Source organism: Oryzias melastigma, linkage group LG11, assembly GCF_002922805.2.
Source record: "Oryzias melastigma strain HK-1 linkage group LG11, ASM292280v2, whole genome shotgun sequence".
Classification (NCBI taxonomy): Eukaryota; Metazoa; Chordata; class Actinopteri; order Beloniformes; family Adrianichthyidae; genus Oryzias; species Oryzias melastigma.
In genome coordinates this window covers 22,860,250-22,869,190 of record NC_050522.1, presented here as the reverse complement: position 1 = coordinate 22,869,190, position 8,941 = coordinate 22,860,250, and positions in this window count along the sequence as shown.

Sequence of the window (8,941 nt, the reverse complement as noted above, 5' to 3'; positions counted from 1 at the left end):
TGCTATCTTCTGGGTCAAAGGGGAAGAAATGAATCTCTTCTGCTCATTTTGATCCCTTCAGGGATTAGTGCTGACACAACACTACAACAAAATGTATAAAAAGGACTTTTTGCGCAGGTATTGAATTGAAGACAAAACTTTAAGCTGTTTAAGCTTCAGTTTTTGTCAGATCGTAAACGACAACAACCAACAGCCTCTGAAAGTGAAATTAAATTCTCTGATAAGATTGAAATTCCTTACAGAAGTCACATTTTGACTGAATCAGACAAAACTTAAGGGATGATTTTAAGAATTAAGTGATTTATCCATTTAGGAGGTTCAGATTTTATTAAATGCCAACTTTTTTTCTCCTTTTTTTTGTTTTGTCACTTAGGAAAAGCTCTTAAAAAAATCACAATTTGTTTCTAACAGCTTTAGGGGATTGATTAGAACATGATTTTAAATTATTTTATATTATACGATCTCAGAATTGATTAAGAAAATGTTTAAATATTCATGTAACTGAAATACAGAAAAAACGAGATTTTATTGTCTCATTGCTTTCAGATAGAAGGTAGTCATAATTTCTGCTTTTTAATATTTAATCGTTCAGATTTTGATTTTTTGATTGCATATTTTTTCTTTTGCATTATATATATTTATATATAAATAAAAGTTTTGCCTCCAGAGCCGCAGATTAAAATAAAGAATGCTTTTTTTTCTGTACTTGGATGCAAATCATAATTTTTTATTTGTTATTTGAATTTCATGAAAATGCAGAATGGACCGAATTGTGGTGTTTTTTCATTTTCCATGTCTTTTGTTCATAAAAAAAAGTCTGTTTTAGCTAAATTAAATATTTGGAAACTTTGGATTCAACTAAGAAAAACATTGGAGTATTCTGCAATAATTCCTGTGACTCCAAACACAGATACATTAACTCGATACTATTGCTTGTTGGTTCACATCGCCTTCAGCGGTTCAACTCTAATTAGCCGGAGGTCAAAGGCTTGTATCTGTTAATCAGAGCAGTTTGCTCTCAGAAACAGAAGCTTATGCATCTTCTAGTTTCAGGTTTGACACAATTAAAATAATGTTTGTGATCCAAGTTCAGTTGTAGCAATTAAAAATAAACAGTGCACTGGAACCGCATGTTTGTCGTGACCAACAACTGCAAACAGTGACCTGTATGAAGGTTCTTGATGATGTCATCTCCAGGGAAAACTGGGCAAACCAGTCTGCTTTTTTTTTTTTTTTTCTCAAATAATTACTGATTTTATAGAGCTTGCTGCACTGTTACTGTTATTTGCAAAACAGCTGTGGATATAAGGGATTTTAAACATCCTACAGGGCTTATTCTAACCCTTTACTGCCATCTGTTGGCTAATATTTGTTGGTGCAATCTGAGAGAATTCTTCATTGACGATAATATGTCAAAAGTATGGGGTTTCATGGATTATAGGTGTCTTGAGTAATACATATAATAATTTAAATATGCTTTATTTATAAAAATTGACTTTTCATTAATAATCTGGTTTAAATGACACATATTTAATTCTGTATGTGGTCTTTCAGTTGATTTTAAAAGATGTCCTCGAGAGCACCTTTACTCTATTCTATTCTATTCTGTAAGATGAATATGATTTCCAGCTCTTCCTGCACTTCTCGCTGCTGATTACCTGGATCAGGTGTGTTCAGTCACTCAGAATGAGGAGATGACCGTGTCAGCTCATCAGCAGAAAGCAGTGAAGATGAACAGGGAAGGTGATAGATCTCAAGATCCACAAAAGGGCAGCCATAATTTAAGGTGTCACATGTACAGATGAGCCATAAAAAAGAACATAATTCCTGGTCGTCAGTGCAAAGTTTAGATCACATCAAACTAAGTGAAGTAATGTTGTACATAGTTTATCAGCTTAATCGGATAGATGAAACAAACGCAAAAAATAAAATGTTTGGAAAAAGACTGTAAAAACTGTAAAAGTATAAAAATACACTGATGAGTAACAGGAAGCTGTCCTTTTATCCAGCTAACACAAGTGAGCTGGAAGTTGTGGGTAAATTAGCATGAGTGGGATTCTCAGACTGATGGAGCCACTTGAATGAGTGGGGGAACGTTTGGAAAGAAGATTCTGTGACTCACCTTAAAGACAACCTCCATTGATATAGAACGATTCTGAAAAAAGTGTTGACACTTGTGAGACTAAGATTTGGACATCATTAGATTTAGACTATTACCAGCAAAAGACACTTCCAAAAACATCTGTTATGTCCCAGTCCAGGAGATTGTAAAAGGAAGTAAGTTGGGGGCTTGTCCGGGACGTATATGATTTTTACAATGACTTATATTTAGTGGACAGTTTACTTCGTTTTATAATTCACAGTTTGTGATTTACATGAGTTGGGGGCTTGTCCGGGATGTGTATGATTTTTCAAATGACCTGTATTTAGTGGACAGTTTTCTCTGTTTTGTGATTTACATAAGTTGGGGGCTTATCCAGGATGTGTATGGTTTTTCAAGTGACCTGTATTTGGTGGTAAGTTTTCTTTATTTTAGTGATTCGTGGTTTGGGATTTACATAAGTTGGAGGTTGGTTCAGGATATAAAGGTTTTTTTGCAATGACACATGGCCAGTTTTTTTTGTTATGTAAATTAAGGATTGTGATTTACATTAGTTGGGGGCTTGTCTGTGATGTAAATGATTTTTGCAATGACCTGTATTCAGTAGCCAGTTTTCTTTGCTTTGTGATTTTCAAAAATTGGGGGCTTGTCCGGGATGTACTGTATTTGATTTTTGTAATGACCTATATTTACTAGCCAGTCTTCTTTTTTTGTGATTTATTATTTTGTGATTTACATAGGTTGGGGGCTTGTCCGGGATGTACATGATTTTTTTTTCAAATGATCTCCATTTAATTGCCAGTTTTCTTTATTTTAGTGATTCGTGGTTTGCGATTTATATGAGTTGGGGGCTTGTCCGGGATGACCTGTTGCAATGACCTGTATTTTGAGGCCAGTTTTCTTCGTTTTGTGATTGATGGTTAGTGATTTACATTAGTTGGAGGCTTGTCCGGGATTTATATGATCTGTCCAATGACCTGTATTGTTGCTAGTTTTCTTCATTTTGTGATTTACACAAGTTGGGGGCTTGTCTGGGATATAACATATTTGTAATGAACAGTTTTATTTGCTTTGTAATTAATGGCCTGAGGATTTACTGATGTGTTTGTTGGGCTTCTTTGTGTAGGTTGAACATGGTGAGACATTTACAGTGTTTTGGAGTTCATTTGTGACTCATGTTTCTTACATTTTAGAAATGCATAGAAAATTTCTTCTCCCAAAGCAGAGATGTCTCTAAATGGTTTCATGAGTGAACAAATGTGGGACACCTTTGTGTAAAATGAGACGACCCATGAAACCTAAGCCATAAGTGACACTGAGAATCTATGGACTCTCCAACTGGAGGGTATGAACGATGTTCACCAAAAGTATTAAACATCAGATTGTGGATCTAGAAGGGGTTGAACAGAAAATCCGACATTTTATCCGAGGTAATCCTAAATCAACAGAACATACCTCACTGTCACAAAGTCGGATCTCCTCACCGGCTGCATGGTATGGGAGTTTGAAAGGTTGATATGTCTGAAAAAGTAGCATTTTATAAATAAAAAAAAAAGATTTCTAAGGGCTTTGAATACAAACAATGAGAAAAAAGGTTTCTTGTAAAATACAAACAAAAAAATAAATTATAAGGAAAATATTGTGAAGAACAAACAATTTTTTTTGCCATTAAAATGTTACAAATTCAATCAATAATCTAATTTATCAAAGACAAAAAAGAGAGGGCAATGAGGCAAAAACCCAGCTACTTTTTAAGATTAAATACTGTGCGTGACTTCACATCATTTCAGTAAAGTGGCCTGGTCACGATGCTCATTTGTTAAAAACATGAATAAACTCAAATATGGATATAAGATACAAATATACTCTTTAAATCCATACAAATGTATTTACAATCCATGCATTAAAATGTGCATTTTGTATGATTGTGCAACATTTTTTCTTATTATTTTATATGATTTCTCAGAATTTCCCACATTCCGACCACTGTAGTGCTCCAGGTTTTGCATTTTACGGGTCTCCAGTGGGACACGTTCCAGCCTGTTTGTTAATTATTACAGAAACATGCATTGACTTTGCAACTCTTGCCTGTGGGGAGGGATGGGCAAAAGCAAACCTAAGTCCTGGGCAGGGAGAGTGTTTATCCAGTTGTGTCGATAAAAGCACGATGCCTTTTACGAATAAATCCTTTGGCTTAACTTGATGCTAGAAAAGTCCAAAGGAGAAGTGTTGCGTGATGTGCCACGTCGGATGAGAGAAAGCGAGTTTTAACTGGAATTTCTTTGTTAATAAGGGGGGATTTTCTGCCTTTTCATGCTGAATTTCTAGGTTTTCATTTGAAGGATGAGTAACAAATGTGAAAGTATGTCGAGCACAACTGCATGCTAGAACATAAAAACATGTAGAATATGAGAATATGAACATTCAAACTTTAAGGTCCGCTTGAATCATCTTTTATGTAATTTTCTAAGTGTTTTTTATTCGCCTAGTATTTGAAGAGCAGCAGTCGTTCACTAGAAATTTCTCTTTGAGGGCAGTTAGTGCAAAGCAACCCCGCCCCTCTTCCCCTTTTCTTATGCTGTGTTCACACTGAGCGCGATTCGTGTGGGGGAGGCGGCCAGTTTCAATGTCAATAAAATAGTACAGACTTGATCTGAGGTCCTGCGGCGCAGTTTGAGCGTTGTATTTCGGTGTTTCATTAAAGGTCCATTTGTCTAAGGACATGTCAATCACGTTAGCCAATCCTTCCGCCTTTCCTGCAGTGCTGGGCGGGCTCATATAAGACCACTGACGGGGTGGGCACGTGTAATAATAAATTTTTTTCCCCTTTCGCGTTAATGTGGGACTGTGAACCTTTAAACTGGGTCACACGGAAACATGGCGGAGACTTAGCGGGAGTGAAGCTCTGGGTAAGTCTTTGAATGATCTCATGAACCCAGACACGGAGGTTACGATGTTTTATTTGTTTTTTTTTTTAATTATTTATAATAAACAAACCTGATCACTCAGCATCATCCATGTCAATTCATTGGGAGTGAGATAAACGCAGTCACCACTCCACGTAGCGATCAGGCTAAAAACATTAGCAGGTAGCTCCTGCTGACAGGCGGCAATCGCAACATTAGAGGTTAGAGCTTGTACATATTTTTTACTTAAAAAAAAATCTTAGTCAAATAAATACTCAAAAATTACATTTTGAGCTCAATTTCCTTAATTTAAGTCCAGCATCATAAGAAAATGCCAGAGGAAAATGCTAAAAATGCCCAAAAAAAAGAAAATCACAATTTTAACTGTAGTGGGTCTTTAACTCCCGAGCAAAAGTATTTACATAATTTTTAATATGTCTCACATGTCCCAATAATAGGTGGACCAAAGGCCAAGTCTCTAGTGTCATTGTTCTTCTTTCTTTTTTTTTAGGAATTTTTTGTTCTCAAATTCCTAATTTTTCATTTTTTTGGATCTTATGTTTTTATTTTCCATTTTTATACATAAAGCACAGTTAAAAATAAAAGAGAACTACTCTAACTTATCATGTTTTGTCATATTTTTATGACAAATACTTTTTCATGTATTGAGTAAAATAACTTTTTATAGCAAAAGTGTTGAAATTAAAAGAACAGATCCTCACAATAACAACAATATGTGGTTAAATCACCTCTTTTTTTCCATTTATTTTTATTCAAAAATTGTCTATATATTGAACAATAGAGGGAGCTGTCCCCCATACAGTAACCCCACATGTCAATAATAATGATAACAATAGAATTATCTGGTTTTTATTCATCTGTTCTCTCCGTGTTGCTGAATGCTGAGCACTGCTGGTACAAATGTGAGCAGAAAATTTGAATGAGAAAAAAGAAAAAATCGGATTTGTTTGACAAAACTATGAAAACCTCCTGGAAATGATCAACTCCCACAAAAAATGAGCGTCTTTCTTTACCCCCGAATGTGTCAAAGTCTCACTAAAGTAAACAAATACACACGCTCACACACACATTTGCATTAACACATGAAAATCAATCCTCCATTAGCGTTTCTTTCAGCTGCAGCCTTCTTTGTTTTTGAAAAAAACATTTTTTTTTGTTTTTTTTTAGCAAAAATACATGACAAAAACATACAGGCACTGATCTTCAAAGCAATGTTTCGTTTGCTCCCGTCGCAGCAAAGCGTACACGTAGGACCGACATTCATCATCAGCACTTTCATGTTGCGTGGTCGCTCCGTGTGATTCATCTGTGGGTGGATTGATCCCGGAGAGCAGCATTGGTTGACAGGCGACCTTCAGATTTGAGTCAGCCTGGCTTGGCGATCAATCTGCCGTGACATCATTTTAAAAAGACTCAAGGTTACAATGGAAAAAAACGGAGAGAGAGAGAAAAAAAAGAGCATTATTCAGATTGGACCTGAAATTTTAATCACAAACTTATATATTTATCCATTTTTTCTTGGTTGACCCTCCAAGTTTACAGTGAAAATGAGTTTGTGTGCATAAACCGCAAAGTATATTACACACTAATCGTCTAAAAAGTAGCTTGACCTAAATTAGATGAACTATGCTGAGGTAGTTCTTCGCCGCTTAGGAGCCACATGGAGGTTTGGTCATTTAAAAACATTACCTGCAGTCTATCAGGCATATTTGATCCAAATGATCTGAATTTAGAAAGATTTTCACTCTTTATTTCTAAGAAAACAAGAGCTGCTAGATGCCTTTTAGGTTGACACTGACACATGTTAAAAATGGAACATGTTAATCGTAACATTAAAGTTTAGTCTTCATGTTTTAGGCAGACAAGATGGCGCCTGACATCATCGGTTAGAAAGGAAAATTGTACCCTAAAGTGTTCAGAATTATAGAAAAAACTTTAAATTAAGCTTGAAACAGACAAAAAATGTAACTGATTAAAATTAAGTTTTCTATTTGGCGACTTTCAGTCCCGGTTGGGGAGTTCTGGTCGATGTCTGCAGCCAGGTCCTCTTGAAAGACATCGCCCATCCACCGAGGACTCTGTATGTAACAGGATAAAATATGACTTATGATGTAACTTTGTGGCCCACGAAGAAGCCCATAAACTGGAAAAAATTCAATTAATAATCCTTATTGTTTTTATTTTCCCTGTAATTCCGGTGTCTGCCCATAGATGGTGCCCTACAAACACATTGACTTTGCTTTAGGTGCAGAACATCATTCTGTTTTTATGTGGAACATTTTGTTGTTTTTCTAACTTTAATGTGTTTTTGTGGCATTTTTTCAATCATTCCAGCATCACATGAACCCAGAATTTCTTTAAAGTCGATGAAAATCCTGTTTTTTGAGTTTTTAACATGGATGTGAGGGAAGGGGGAGGCGGCTCAACTCCGAAAGCCACGCCCCCCTCAGAGGAGATTTGGGAATCAACATGAAAATGGGCTTTTTTAAGACATTTAGATTGTGGGATTTTGGTTCAAAACTTCATAATTATAATTAAAAAAAAAAAAAATTAAAAAAAATTGTCATTGGGGGACGTTTAAGTTTGCATTTTCCCTGAGGGGCAACAACCTGTTGGCACTAAAATGAGAACAAAAGTCACAATTTTGAAGACAAAAATTCAAAAATGTTCAGTTTTAAAATGATTTTCAGTCAAAATGAAAGATGCCATTTCTTTCTCTTACCATATGGTTTATTAAAACATGGTTCGGGTATTTTGTCAAATTTTATAACCCTTTGTGGCCCACCAGTAAAACCGTTTTTCCACCCAATGTAATGAATCTATCCTGGTAAAAGTCGTTTTTTTTCTTCCCAGTTTAAACCGTTTTTTATAACTTTTTGATTTTTCAAATTGAATCACTGTGTAAACTCTTTTGCATCAGATTCCGAAAAATAATAAAAAAAGAAAAACTTCTTAAAAAAGGTCAAACAAACTTCAAATCTGTCTGCTAACGTCTAACTCAGGCCAGTAAAAAGCTGATAACTGGGATAAGCTCCACATGTGATGAGAAGGGTTCAATCTGTAAAAAATAGTTGTCAAAGTGACATCTTTGGGGTTATTTGTATTTTTTTAGGTGTATCAGGCATTGGACAGTAGATACAAACGGCCATTTTGCTAACATAGAAACAAACTCACTTAAATTTCTAATTTTTTTTTCTAAAAATTGTGAGTTATTTTACTTTATGTCATGAAAATTGGACTTTCTTTCTGAGGGACTTTGTGTTCTGAGATCTTCAGTTAATTTGTACAAAAATAAGGAACTCTTCCTTCTGTTTTAATGCCGTTTGCTGCACACTGGATGAGCAGAAGAACTACCCCAGCACAGTCTGTCACTCTTCTGGTTAGGTAATAATGTGTTTGTTTTTCTTTGCGGCTCACAGCACCAGACGAGAGGAGTCTGTACAAACACAGACGCTGCCTGCAGGAGCTACATCATCCACAGACTGACAGAAAATCATAGGAACTGTACAGCTTCTCTGCTATGTTGGTCACTTCATTTACAAACACCTGGAGTCCATCGATAAACTCCAGAAGGCTGAACCCAGTCTTTCTCTAAACATCAGCAGGAGGCCGATTACGGACTTAAAGCCACTTCTCGTTTTTTCCGTTTTGGAACCCCTCAGTCGATTAGATCCTAAAGAGTTTGTTTTCGATGCTCTTTTCAGCAGGTTGGATGCCCCCCTCCCTGTGTTAAGGTTGCTAGTTTGATCCACTTGAGTCGATGACCCTTTTGACCTTCAGAGTTTGGACTTTGGGGCCAAAAAGTAAAGTTCCAGCTCCTTCAGATTTAAGTCTTTTAGTCAAAGTTTAGCTCAGTTGTGTCCCCCAAGTAAGTCTGTGGGTGTTTTGGGAGGGGGCATGGGCCTCGGAGGGG